We start from the raw sequence: 15284 nt of genomic DNA, 5'->3' as shown, positions 1-15284 counted from the left end.
GTTACCTAGGGAGGTGGTGGAATCTCCTTCCTTGGAGGTTTTCAAGATCAGGCTTGACAAAGCCCTGGCTGGGATGATTTAATTGGGGTTTGGTCCTGCTTTGAGCAGGGGGTTGGACTAGATGACCTCCTGAGGTCCCTTCCAACTCTGATATTCTATGATTCTGTGAGTGCTGAGCACCCAGCAGCTTCCATTGACTGCCCCGAGGCTACATCAGCTAACCCCTGGTGTTTTTATTAAAACATGTGGAACAGATTCAAAGATAATGATGCTGAAGCTGGGGGCGCTGTAACAATGTACATAGTGGGGGTGCTGAAAGCCACTGAACCAAACTGTAAACCCTGTCTATGATGGAAACCACTTCAAGCCAGGGCTTGCAGCAGCACTCCTAGTTCCAGCGTCTGTGGCTGAAGCTGAATGTGAAGACAACACACAGGCTCCATCAGGTACAGAAGGTGACTGCCTGCCTTCTCAGGCCTTGTGCTCAAGTCCTTCTCCTGGCTCCCAGTCAGCTTCTGATACCAGCTTAAATCTCTGGTCCTAATTTTTAAAGTCCCAGCTATATTAGATACCAAATTTTGATCACTGAATCGCTGAGACAGTTGTGGTCCTATGGGTCAATGCAAAGCTGAAACCGCAGGGTGAAGTGTGTGCAAACTGTGGATAACACACCCTCAGGTAAGGGGATCCAGCTTTGGAAGGGACTTTCAGAGGAGATTAGGAGAATTCAGAATATGGCCATTTTAGGAAACCCTGGAAAACCTTCCTTTTCAAAAAGTCCTTGCCAGCATATGAATCACAATCTCTTCTTCCCAAATCATTCCTTCCTATGTGTAGTACTTTGCAGTTATCTGTATTAAATGTCATCTTGTTGCATTCAAACTAATTCTCTAATTTGTCAAGATAGCATTAGAATTCAAAACAATCCTCCAAAATGCTTGCAACCTCTCCTAGACTGTTGGCATCTGTAAATTTTATAAAGCATACTCTCCACTCCATTAGCCAAGTCATTAATGAAAATATTGACTTGTACTGGACCCAGGACTGACCACTGCCAAATTTCACTAGATATGCCCTCACAGTTTGACAGCAAGCCATTGATAACTACTCTGAGTATGGTCTGTCAACCAGTTTTTCACCCAGAGACGTCCCTTGGGTATGGCGAATCGGGATTCCGCGCTTTGGGGGTCCCCATGGGTGGGGAGATGAGGCGGGAGGTGGGCAGGTGAGTGGGGTGAGGAGGTGAACAGGGAGGCGAGTGGCAGGTGGGTGGGGGAGGGGGAGAAGGAGCCCCCCCTACCAGCACCTCCTCTTCCCCCCCAGCACGTCTGGCAGGCCCCACCGATCAGTGCCTCCCCGTCGCATGCCATGGATCTGATGTTTCACGGTGTCAGGAGGCACTGGGGGAGAGGAGCAAGGGCACAGTGCATGTGGGGAAAGGGTGCTCAGAAACTACAGTGATGGGTGGCAGTATAAAGTCCTAAGATAGACAGAAACTTAAATTTCTGGGTTAAACTATCCAGCAAAGCGCACACTATATTAATCATATTCAGGACATGTGTGGTTGGAGTGCGCCATATGAAACTCTGATGAGGTGATGGGGAATATAAGAGGCTGTAACAGCCAGAAAAACAAGACACTTACTGAAATGTGCCACTGGTGTAAACTGGCCAGGTTACATGTCTGAATGAGGTATGGCTGATGCCATGAGGAATAGCTGAGGCAAAGCCTGCTTTAAGGATTGTAATGCAGGCGCTAAGGTTTGAGGTGGAGACTCATTCTCTGAGAGTATGTTAATAATAAATAATCATTTAAAAATTTGCATTGAGCCATCAGGATGTACACATGTTTGTACAGAGTAACTGCATGGCCTCAGTGCTGTAACCTTCACCCTAACCCTTCCCTATTGGTTGTTACTCCCACACATTGCATCATGTCTAAAATTAGATTGTAAGCATCTTGGGGTAGGGACTATGTCTTTCTATTTACTCTATAGAACACCTAGTGCATTTTTGGATGCTCAATAAATAATAAACCCCAGTTAGCAAAGAAATCCAACATCACCCATATATTTACATTTCTGTTTGTATGTTTGTATGACATTGCCAATGCCACATATGTGCCCTCATCAAATATACAGAGGATTGGTTATGCAGCCTGGAAGTGAGAGAGAATTCAGTGATGGTTGGTGTTAACAGACTGGCAACTGTTTCCAGTATGGAACTGTTGTAGCCCACCCAGGAGCATTGCCACTGGTTGGTTATTTACAGTCATAGTTCTTCAGACTTTCTTGCTTTCCCGTAACTGAGAACAAACTAAAAAAGAAACAAGAATTCCCAGCATAAACCAACATGCCAGTTTCCCCTACGTGTGTCCTATATAGCTTAACTATTGCACTACCACAGCCATTTCAAGGAAGATATTTATGCTGAGGCCAACTGAAAAAGATAAACATAAAATAAATGTTTTTCCTGGTATTCATGGGCTGTATCTGCAATGGTAATTTTGTTGGCGATGAATGTGAGTGGAATGGTAGGGCTCTGCTTCATGACCTATGTTCTCCTTCCTTGTTGATTTATTTGAAGAGGTTATAATTATATTTTACAAGTCTCTCCCACCAGGGGAAAAGCAATGCCTACATGTATCACAACATGACTCAGTATGACCAGGACAGTTGGTTTCTGGTATCTATTAGACCAGGGGGTCTCAAACTTCTTTGCACCGTGACACGCTTCTGACAACAAAAATTACTACACAACCCCAGGAGGGGGGACCAAAGCCTGAACCTGTCCGAGCCCCACCACTCTGGGTGGGGTGGGGGCAAAACCTAAGGGATTCAGCCCCAAGCAGGGGGCCTGTAACCCGAGCCCCACTGCCCAGGGCTGAAGCCCTCCGCCTTCGGCTTTGGCCCCACGCAGTAGGACTCAGGCTTTGGACCAAGGACTCAACAAGTCTAACACCAGCCCATTTGGGGTCCCGACCCACAGTTTAAGAACTGTTGTATTAGACTAAAGATATCTGGCTGACCAAAAGATAACATTTCATGCAGAGTAAAATGTGTGCATCATTACTGCAAAGTATGCAACTTCGGTACTAGTGAAATGAATTAGCTGTTGATGATAGAAAAATATTCACCTGTGATCTGTCCTTTTTGCACAGCTTGATATCCTGTCTCACACTGGCCCTTCAGCCCCAGGTATTAGAACATTTCATGATTCCTCCTTAGTTTCCAAACACAGGATTTGTATTGAAATGCTATGAATGGGTAGAATGTGATCAGAGATAGTCCTCATCGGACTGGATTATGTATTAGTGTCCCACATGAAGTCAGAGATGGGAGACTTTGTAGCAGGGGATTGACCCTCATGAATTTGAGAGGAGTAGGATTTTCTGTCACTTCAAAGAAAAGCAGCTCACAAGCAGCAGCTGTTTTAAATTTAGGGGCAGAGAAGCAACTAGTTGGTGACTAAAAATGTGGCCAACATCTTCAGAGATATTTTCATGGACTATCGTCCCATCTATTCACAATTGCATGGACCACTTTCTCTCCCAAAATACAACCAGTCAGACATTCAGACAACATTCCCTGGCAACAGCTGTAATGAAAAACTAACATTAGGAAAGTGTTTGACGTAGTTTTAGCCCATTGTACTGCAATTTAATAATTGGATGGCAGCATGCTCCAGTCATGTCTCCTTTCTCCCTCAGCACATGGAGGGCGGCTGGGAGTGCAGTTATACTGGCTCCCTCATGCTGGGAGAATCCCCAGATACCAGTTTAACAAAGCTTTATGACTCCTTTGTTCCACCAAAATGGGGCAAAGGCAGCATAATGGGAGTCAAGAGCTCCATGGTGATAAATTCTTGCCTGGTTTTCCAGATTACACTATTATTACTTATTTGTATTACAGTAAAACCGGGGGAGGGGCTAAGTAACTAAGGCCAGCTCTACTTTGCGGTAGAGCAGTTTAACTATGGTGCCAAAACAATGCCAGCATAACTCTATAATACAGACATGGCCTAACCGAGGGGTAGGCAACCTATGGCACACATGCCAAAGGCGGCACGCGAGCTGATTTTCAGTGGCACTCACACTGCCCGGGACCTGGCACTGGTCTGGGGGGCTCTGCATTTTAATTTAATTTTAAATGAAGCTTCTTAAACATTTTAAAAACCTCACTTACTTTACATACAACAATAGTTTAGTTATAGATTAAAGACTTACAGAAAGAGACCTTCTAAAAATGTTAAAATGTATTACTGGCATGTGAAACCTTAAATTAGAGTGAATAAAGGAAGACTTGGCACACCACTTCTGAAAGGTTGCCGACCCCTGGCCTAAACCAACAGAAGGGTGTGTTTTTTCATTGCTGTAGCAACACTCCCTCCCCGAGCGACAGTAGCAAGGTCAACGGAAGTATTCCTCTATCGACCAAGCGACATCTACACCACAGTTAGGTCAGCATAGCTATGGCTCTGAGGGGTATGTAAAATCCACACCCCCTCCCCCACCGAGTGCTGTAGTATGTTGACCTAAATTTTAGGTGTAAACCAGGTCTATTTGCTTTGAGAGAAACTTGTGTTTCTGAGTCAATTAGGCACTTTTGAAAATCCCACCCTAGAAGCTTGAACTGGGACTAGAGTAGCGCCCCCATTGTACTAAGCATCGACAAACACATGGTAAGACAGTCATTTTATCATCTAAATAGGGAAGGAAGGGCTCCAATACACCAACATAGTGATCAGAACAGATGGCTGGCAAAACTCATGTTGATTCCATGCTTTGCTTATTTGAGATGGGGCTTTAATGAATCTGATGATATCACCAGTATCCAGTGACTGTAAAAATCTACTGTGGGGGTAAGTCCACTTGGGTTTGGTGCATGGGGAAGGATTTGGCCCATGTGATGGGATCATAATCAAATGTTGCCTGCATTTGGTAATGCTCTGGTGAGTGTTATTTGGATGACGCTTCTCGTCACCACCTGGGTAATAGTATTCAATCGAAATAACATTTTAAACAATACATGTGATTTCCTCTTAGAACAGCTGGGTACCTCCTCCTGAAAATCAGAGAGACAAGGTGAGTGAGTTAATATTGTACCAACTTCTATTGGTGAAAGAGACAAGTTTGAGCTACTGTGTTGGCCCAATAAAAGATATTACCTCACCCTCCTTGGGCTCTAGTATCCTGGGACAAACACAGCTATAAAACTGCACACAACAGTGGAAGATATTGAATTTTTCCTCATGCAAATGCCTCATTTTACCATGGCCAGTCAGAACCATGCCCACAGGAGGAATAAGAAAACAAGAAAACCAGAGTAGCACTATGCAGACAACAGAAAATTGAAGCTGGAATGAAGACATATAAATATGGTTTTTGTGATCCTGAAACAGATTTGAAAGCACAGCATCTGGAGGTTCAACCTTAAGGATCATGAAATTCATCATTTCCTTCTACTCTTTCTAGAACTATAATGCATTAAGTGCTGAACAACTGGGAATGGAAATCATTGCAAACTACATATTTGAATTCAAAGCACTTTAAATGGTTTTCAAAAAACACAGTAAAATAAGACAATCATTCAGCAAATTATAAAACCAACAGATGTAACTAACTGATGCTATAATCCCAGAATGACTACAACTGCCCCCGCTGTGCCTTCTTAAATATCATATTCTACTTGCTGTATTTCCTAATCTAACCAAACCTTATGTCTGTCTCTGGAGACAGGGTTGTGGGGGAAGGAATATATAAAATTGGGGCCTGATCCTGCAAACATTTATGGCTGTGAGTAATCCCTCACATGAGTAATCCCATTGATTAATTTAAATGGGCTGGATTTTCCACCCCCTAGGTCCTCCCTCTAATCTACACATGGATCTGTCCACTTCCATGCAGGGTATAATGGGGATATAATCACCATTCTAGCACTGCCCCCACCAACCCTAAATACACACAGATCCCATAAGGGAACTGCAGAGGTTTACGGATTCAGCTGGGGGAAGGAACAATGATGTACTGGGGTAGTAAACAGAGGAAGGACAGATCATCTCCTGCCTATGACAGATTCCCTGAACCAGCACAGCCCCACTCAGCCAATCTTTATCATGAAGCCAGTGCAGAGGCACAGAGCCTCCATGGGGAAGATCCCGACCCCCCAAAGATCCTCCATGTTTGGGGTCCAGCCCCACAGCCTATGCAGAGGCATAAGGGTTAAGGTTAGCCCTAACTCCTATAGAACAATCAGGGAGAAACTGCATCAAAGGCTCTCTGCAGATAATTTCCTCTCCAGAGTCTGCTCCTGCTGGTGTCATCACTGGAAGACTGTAAACGCTGTAAATCCATTTTCTTTGGAAGGTGGGAGTGTGGGGGAGGAGAGAAACCCTTTTATTCTGGAAGAGTTCTTCTTATCTGACTTGTCCTGAGCTTTCCACGTCCATACTATGGCATGGCATATCCTGCCATGGATTTTAAAGCGGAATGCCCCACATACACAAAACAAACAATGACACAGGTTTCAGAGTAGCAGCTGTGTTAGTCTGTATTCGCAAAAAGAAAAGGAGTACTTGTGGCACCTTAGAAGACTAACCAATTTATTTGATCATAAGCTTTCGTGAGCTACAGCTCACTCGATGAAGTGAGCTGTAGCTCATGAAAGCTTATGCTCAAATAAATTGGTTAGTCTCTAAGGTGCCACAAGTACTCCTTTTCTTTTTATCACAGAGGGAATGATCTGAGCTGATGGAGCTACATATCTGAATAAAGTTAATCATGGTTAAATATCTGAGGGATCCAGCCCTTAATTTCCATGTATTTCACCCTTATTTCCATACAGTTACCCAGTCCATGGAAAATCCCCAGAGAACTTGGAAGGACAACTCATTCCCACTTGAAAAATTCATTCCTATTTCACTAGGGATTGTCCTAGAACCAAGTAATTATCTACATTACAGCCAGGAAGAAAGTAGTATAGGAAAAGTTCTTTGCCTTGTATTTCGTTTAAGAGAAATAGTACAGCAAGAAAAAATCCCAAGACTGTGGGATGTAAGGGTGATTTTTATACTAAGAATTGTCATCTCTATGTAATAACTCCCTGCCCTGTAAAGCACCTAATGTACTAAAATATAATAAATTAATGTTTTACTATATTTTTGTCTCACACCTGTCTGCCTAGACTAATATCTGTCAGCCTTGATCCAGCAGGCCTGTTCTGCCACTTCCTATTTGACTGACTTACTCAAATGTGATTTATTAGCTTGTCTGTTTTTTAACCCTGTCCTTCTACATGCTATGCTTTCTGATACAATCATTGTGTATTAAACGTGTTCATGTTCTTTTCATGTAACTGTGTTATTTAGCCTAGACGAGGTATATTGGCTTTTTCCTCTAAGACCATAAACAATAATCCATATGAAGTCGAGAGATACGTAATATTTTCATCAAGCAGTAGTTGTGCTTATTATAACTTCGTGGTAGACATTTTGCACTTTGACCAAAAGTGCCCTCCACAATTTTAATTTCTAATAACAAAGACAAAATATGAATGTAAGTCACAATTCTGAGTGCTCTAGCAAAATATTGTGCATTTCAGAAAATATACACTTGTCTCTGGTTCTTTACGGGAAACATAGCTTCTTACCATGGTACAAAAACCTTATTCTGAGGCCTCAACTGAAGCTGTTTGCACAGGAAAGACAGTGGGATAAGTCAGAAGTAGTGCTGTAGTTGACAGCCATCACTCCTACTCACTGCATTACCAATGATTGCAGATCTAATGAAACGAGACCCTCAGAAAATTCAGACTGAAAATTTGATTAGGTAAGACAGCAAGTCTCAGCTGAAGTCTATGAAGGAGGCAGGCTGTCTGTGTCTGAATTTAAGATAGCGGTGCATAGGTGGAAAATGACACATATATTTAGGTTTCAGAGTAACAGCCGTGTTAGTCTGTATTCGCAAAAAGAAAAGGAGTACTTGTGGCACCCTAGAGACTAACCAATTTATTTGAGCATGAGCTTTCGTGATGAAGTGAGCTGTAGCTCATGAAAGCTCATGCTCAAATAAATTGGTTAGTCTCTAAGGTGCCACAAGTACTCCTTTTCTTTTCACATATATTTAGGATTTTATAAAAACAAAGGTTTTATAAGGCATGAGATCACCAAAGAGAAGACAGCTAGGAACTGATTAGACACAAAGTGAAGCTCACCCAGGCTCCAGTGCTACAATGTGATGTACACAGGCAGACCCTTAGGCCTGCATGGAGTCCAGCTGACTTCAAAGGGTCTCCAGAGAGACACTGGGGTCTGCCCACATATACCACATTGCAGGATTGGGGCCTAAGTTGTTTACAGTGTCCAAACTGAGTGAAGTGGGATAAAAAGTAATACACCAATAAAATGAAATAAAAATCCAGCACAAATAATGGAAAGTGAATTAGATGTTTAAAATTCTTTCAGTTTTAGTCATTCATGGTGTTACTACTAACATCCACGAGGAAATGTAAGAATTTCTTTTTAATGTGTGATGTTGCTCAAATAAATAACCTTTCTGGCAGGTGATGTCAGCAGCAACAAGGGCAGGGTTCAATACCTGGGGGTTCCTCTTAACATTACAAAACATATCCAGCTCTAGCTACCACCCAGTGCCTCTGACAGGCAACACTTCCCCACTCACAAACACTGAGTCTGGTATAACCAAAAGAAAAGTTTTATTAACAGGAGGGGTAACATTAATTTGCGAAAACTCCACCACAATGACTGAAAGGTATGCAAACAATAAATAAAATACCCACCCCACAATATCTTGGACAGTGTCATTTGCCTCAATTTCCCTTGCAGAGTGAAATTCTAATGACCCTTTCATATGCCACTGGCTATTTCCCTCTGCTTCAGCCCACTCGTGGTTTGTACTCCAAGGTCAGTGAAATTTCGTAATCCAGGGATGTGTTCAGGTGAGTTCACCTCAAGCCCCGGTGGATAGGGGTAGCGATGCCTCCACCATCTCTTACTGCTGCCATCTCTGCCAGCGCATTGTGGCATCTCATCTCAGTTGCTTTTCACCACTCTTCTGCTGTGTTAGTTCGGTCCACAGCACCACAACCACCTAACCCAGCCAGCAGTAATCTCAGCTCTAAGATAAGGGAGCACCTTAGCAGCTCTCAGCATGCTGCCCTTGGCTATGATGCCATGTTCTGGGTCCCACCATCTAGCTCAGATTATTTCAGCTCTAGTGGTTTCACTGAGTAGTGGGGAACCTCACTGTTGCTGCTCTCTCTGCACTGTCCTTCAAGGCAACACTGTTACCATACCAGATCTAAAGCTCAGGCCCCCCTAGACCAACTTATCAGTGATTTCAGCTCTCGTGATTGTTGAAAAGAAACAAGCACGTTCAACTGAAAGTATTTAGCTCTGGCTTTAAACAGTGCAAGGGGGATGGGTCAAACGGCATCTAGGGCTCACCACCAGGTTGTCCACCCGCCTCTGATTTTCATTTGAGTTTGGCATCAGAACCTCCCACTTAGCAAGTGAGGTTTAAGTCATGGTGACCCACAGTTAGGGCATATTAAGTACATATTAAGTGCCTTTAGTCCCACAATAAAGATAACATTTCATTACCCCTGCAACCAAGCCTTAAGCAAAATTCAATCCAAAACAGACAAAATTGATTACTTTGGCAAAGTTTATACAAATAAGGTCTACTCATGAGGTCTTTTTCTTCAGCTTATCAGTAGAAAGCAGGAAACACCTCATTCCGACTACTGGCTTACTAATATACGATTTTTCAACTGAAATTTACTCCTGAATGTTTGCAGGGCCGTAGAACCGGCATTTGAGAGGCTACATTGACAGCTACAACCCATAATCCACAATAATGCTACCAACACATGGGTTATTCCTGAACTTTAAGAAACCTCCTGTATCTTCCTTGCTATTTGGTGAGTGAACCAGCCTAGTTAATGCTGACTGATGTCTAGATTCTTGGTGGAGGAAAGGAGGTTTGGTGAGATGGACAGTTGCCACCCACTTCATCCTGGCCTCTCAATACCCTGGCCTGTCCCCACAATGCAAAATTCACACAAGCAGCACCAATAGCCAAAGAAAGTTACCTTTGGACAGCTGAGCTGTAGTCCCTAGGGGAGACACAACGGCTGCTTGTTTATTGTATGCATAGGCTTTTCTCTAGTTTGTATTACTGTAGTATCTGATCCCCTCATAAATATTAATTTAACTAATCAACACTCTTGTAGGAGGTAAGTATTAGCTCCATTTTGCAGATAGGGACGTATTAATGACTTGCCCAAAGTCACACAGGAACTGCTGTGGCAGAGCCAGTAATAAAATCCAGATTTCTGGAGGACAAGTCCTATGTGTTAGCCACAAAACCAACCTTAGTTCCAGACAAAAGGGATGAGCCACTGATTGAAAGAGGAATAGAGATTCCTGATAGAACGCTGACTCTTGGCCTTTTTAAACAGTGTCAGGAGAGTCAGGATTATAGCCAGTCAGTGGCACATCTTGTCCAGCCTCACAGCTAAGCAGTCAATTTTACAGTGTAGAGTCTTTCACCATGTGTGCATGCAACTGTATACATCATCAAGTATATGAGTCAATGTCTCCACAGACTTATGGGGCTGAAAATATCAGCAGTCTCAACACCTTAAAAGGTCTTGGAGTAGCTGAAGATGGAAGTGAAACCTGATACAGCAAGCCCAGCCAGGAGACAGGCATGCAGAAGTAGCACAGAGAGTTAGGGTTAAGTGTCTGCCAATGTTTCCATTATCAATCCTTAATTCCAGGGGTTTGTAACTGCTCCATAAATACTTAGTCCCAAGGGAAGCTAAGCAGATAAAACCCCAGCCTGCTAGCAGTTCTCTTTATTTATTTACTTCCTTTTGCCTTTCAGCAAATCTGAAAATATGACATAGATTGAGAATGTGAAATATCCAAGATTTCGGTGCCTTGAGATTTTTTCATTTCAAAGTTTAATAAAAAGATATTAAAAGAAAGAAGAATGAAAGAAGAGATTTCTAGTATTGCGCTTAGAACAAATAAAGCCTAAGGCCCTTCATAGCACAAACGCCTACTCACATGTGACAATGGGACAACTGCTGTGCAGAAAGTAACTCACGGATGTTTGTAGAATCAGGGCCCACATCAGTACTTTAAAGATGCCTTTTTTAATGATGTTTCTGCTGTGTATCTGCTGAAAACAGTTGGCAGGTGGATTTGCTGCTATACATACCCATCAGCCCCACATTATCCCTCCTCTGAATGCCCTGCCCCATCAAACCCCACTCTGCACCCCAGGACAGAGACTGCACTCTACCATATGTTAGCATATAGATATTCAGGCCTGTCTGTAAAGGCCTATACTCTAAGAATTTTGGTGTATTCTTATCACTTGGCTAGTTATAGAGGTACAAAAGAGAATCAAAATCACTGTCTGCCGGTGTAAGGGCCTTTTCTTACTGTGACAGTCTGAGGCCCTGTGCTTAAACTAAGGCCTTTGGCTAAGCAGCAGAGGCAGCCATAAACTGGGAAGTGACCGGTCACATCCTCACATTCCAAACTAGTCACATTGAAAGAAGGTGCTATTGGGCTGTTAGGAATACAATCCTGTCCTGATAATTCCTATCACCTCCAGAGAAAGGGAAGTGCCTAGAAAATGTAAAAGGAAACTTAGTTTGATAGCATCCTGTCTGGCAAGAACTCACTTATCAATACTGGGATGTGAAATCCTCACTTCTGTATTGTTTTGTCATTATAGTTCCCACTTTGCTTTTGTTTGTCTGTATAATCTCTGTCTGGTTCTGTGATTGTTCCTGTCTGCTGTATAATTAATTTTGCTGGGTGTAAACTAATTAAGGTGGTGGGATATAATTGGTTACATAATCATGTTACAATATGTTAGGATTGGTTAGTTAAATTTCAAGAAAATGATTGGTTAAGGTATAGCTAAGCAGAACTCAAGTTTTACTATATAATCTGTAGTCAATGAGGAAGTGAGGGGGCCTGGGTGGGAGGGGGTGGGCGTGTGTGTGGGAGAGATGGGAACAGGGAATGGGGGTGGAGAAATTGGAATCATGTTTTGCTAAAGAGGGGAGATGGGAACAGGGAATGGGGGTGGAGAAATTGGAATCATGTTTTGCGAAAGAGGGGAGATGGGAACAGGGAATAGGGGTAAGGAAATTGCAATCATGTTTTTCTAAGGGCAGGAATGGGAACAGGGACACAGGTGTAAGGCTCTGTGGTGTCAGAGCTGGGAAGGAGGATACTAAGGAAGGAAACTGGAATCATGCTTGCTGGAAGTTCACCCCAATAAACATCGAATTGTTTGCACCTTTGGACTTCGGGTATTGTTGCTCTCTGTTCATGCGAGAAGGACCAGGGAAGTAAGCGGGTGAAGGAATAAGCCCCCTAACACCATATATAATAATACGCACACCCACAATCAATGTTTCTGCATTCAGCACCTCACCCCATTAGGGTTCTCTGCGCAGGGCCAAATTCTGGCCCTCATCATAAATATCTCACAAAACCTCTTGTGGCCCTCTTAGGATACAAAACCACAGGAGGAGGCTCCGAGGAAGTAATAGACAAACAATTCCCCGTATACTGTCTTGTCAGTGGAGCAGGGTTTGAAAAGGCTGTCAGAGGCACCCCCAGATCTTGCAGATACCCAGAGATCCACAAGAGGCCTGTGCCTCTGTGGCAGTTCTAAGTCATGGTAGAAGTTGTGCTGTCAAGGTTGATTCCTAACTATGAATGTCCCAAGACTGCCCCTACTCTGTATTCCACCTCATCTCCACAGAATCAGAGGTGGAACAGTGAGTGCTTCTCCCACAGTCCCATTCATAGAATATCAGGGTTGGAATGGACCTCAGGAGGTCATCTAGTCCAACCCCCTGCTCAAAGCAGGACCAAACCCCAATTTTTGCCCCAGTTCCCTAAATGGCCCCCTCAAGGATTGAACTCACAACCCTGGGTTTAGCAGGCCAATGCTCAAACCACTGAGCTATCCCTCCCCCGCATTCACCCCATATGACCTACCTCTCCATTCCTCTACTCAGCCCACCCAGTCTACAACCCCTCTCCAGTGTAGATGCCTGACTCACACAGACCAACACAGTCCTCTTCATCTGGAGGAGCTGGGGTGATACTGCAGAGACATCCGAACCTCTCTTTCCAAGTGGGAGGCAAGGAAATCCACTCACAGAGTCTCCTCTTTGTGCTGAGATCATGGAATGATTGTGTGTGGAATGATCCAGGCTTCTGCTCTTAGTTATTCTCGTTACTACAGATTTACTCTCACTGGTGTAAATGCAAAAAGAATTTGGCCCATGGTACGGCACTTAGACCTTCAGCTCAAGGAACATGAAGAAAGTAGACTTTATCGTCATTTGTTACAAGTAAAGTAGACTTTGTTGCTGAAATAAAATCGGGGTTTATTTATCTTAGATAACAATTCACATTTTTGCAAAGATACCCATTGCTCTGGTGACTGGACAAAAATGTTATGCCACAGACAGGCAAGTATTTCTTCACTGTGCATACATTGTTGCTATAGATTGCTATGCACTGGTATGTTACATAAGAGATGGTTCCCTGTATATTGAGAACGTTAAGTACAGGCTGCTACAGTAAAGTGTTCATTTTCTTCAGCAACACTGTAACTCCTAACTAACTGAATTGTCACATTAATTTATGAATTTAGCAGGAATATGTTTTAACAAATGAGATTCTTTTAAAATTTTTGCTCTATTAGTTCTGCCTTATGCAAAAATATTGTAAACGTTCCTTTAAGCAGTTTGGATAACAGGGTGGAAAATATGTTATAAACTTTAGGGGAGATTGTCAAGTATTTGTATCCTAATTTTAAACTTCACTTACTGTTATAAATATCACCTTATAATAAAGGATTTGCCATGCGATGTAAGACCACGTTAACTTGTCTCTGCTTGTGGCTGTGGCCAGGTTCATCAATAAAAAGTAAATAGAGAATATTTTCAGTTATGTTGAACCCATAAATACACCAGAAACCTGATTCTAAGAATTCCAATCTAAACAAAAACAATAGCATGTGTGTGACCCAAGGAGTCCCTCACTGCCAACTGGCAGAGGGAACATTGTATCATAATTCACATCAGGCCTGACACACTCGTCCCAACATGGTCATACTCTATCTAAACTGTGTCATGTAAGGTATCATATGCAAACCAGTAACTAGCTGGTCATTAAGATTATTGTGGAAGGTATGTATGGGTGGTGTATAAAGAATTAGAGAGGTGTGCTGGAAATCTGTTCTTAAAAAGGAGTTTTGCAAGCAGTGCTTAAGGTCAGCCTATCCCAAACAAAGGAATGTTATTTTGCCTGTTTTCCTGTATCTCCAATGTAAATCGAGCCAGGTAATACCTCTGATGACAACAACAGTACATTTACATACTAGGTAAACAAAGCCATCAAGCTAAATGTATGAGGGAAGACTGTTTAATGAGCATGACAGGGGATGGAGCGTACATCCCCAGGAAGACTACCTGGCTTTTGAAACAGACAATAGACCTTGAGAAATATAAGCAGAAACAGAAAACCATTTTGGCATCCATCTCCTAGGGGACAAAGAGGGAGCAGTGCCCTTTGGGATCATGAAAAGTGGATTCTCTTGGCCTCAAAACCAAGTGGGACTGGAACTGACTGTAGGTGGATAACCTGCTTAGACAAAGATTGTAATTTGCTGAAGTTAAGTTTGTCACTAGAAAATGTGTTTTGTTTTGCATGTCACCATATCTGTCTTCTATGCTTACTTCTTATCACTTAAATATCTTTTCTTTGTTAATAAACTTATTTTTGTTTTATCACAGAACCATCTCAGTTCATTGTATTAAACTGAAGGATGAAGTCCTCAGATAAACTAAGAGGCTGCTGTGTGCTCTGTCTCTTTGGAGGCAGTGAACTTAATAACTTGTGAGTATTCAGTGAGAGGGACTGGACATCACAGGTGAAATGGTTCTGGAGAGAGGACTGTTGCCTTGCAAGGAGTAAACCAGGCTGGTGAAATCCAGGGTGAGACCATTGTGCTGTGAGCAGGTGGCTGGTGTCATGGGTCTGAGCCAAAGCAGCACAGCACCTAACCACCCAAGGTTACAGAACAACAGTGACAGAGCCCCTTACTGGTCTGGGTAAAACCCCAAAGCATCACATTGGTAGTCAAAGAGGATTTACCCATAGCTTGCTGTTTGACTTTGGTTCACACCACAAGGCATCACAATGGGACCTATCATAGAA

General features: G+C 42.9%; 1 long non-coding RNA gene across 1 annotated transcript; it reads left to right on the top strand.

Moving 5' to 3' along the window:
* Positions 1-7084: 7084 nt before the first annotated feature.
* LOC122464433 lies at positions 7085-14053 on the top strand. Its single transcript, XR_006288450.1, has 3 exons — positions 7085-7824; positions 9815-9937; positions 13073-14053. It is a non-coding gene; the product is annotated as an uncharacterized LOC122464433 (long non-coding RNA).
* The last annotated feature ends 1231 nt before the right edge of the window (positions 14054-15284 follow it).

The sequence above is a fragment of the Chelonia mydas genome, chromosome 2, assembly GCF_015237465.2.
Source record: "Chelonia mydas isolate rCheMyd1 chromosome 2, rCheMyd1.pri.v2, whole genome shotgun sequence".
Taxonomy (NCBI): Eukaryota; Metazoa; Chordata; order Testudines; family Cheloniidae; genus Chelonia; species Chelonia mydas.
This window is presented reverse-complemented; position numbering and strand designations above follow the sequence as displayed.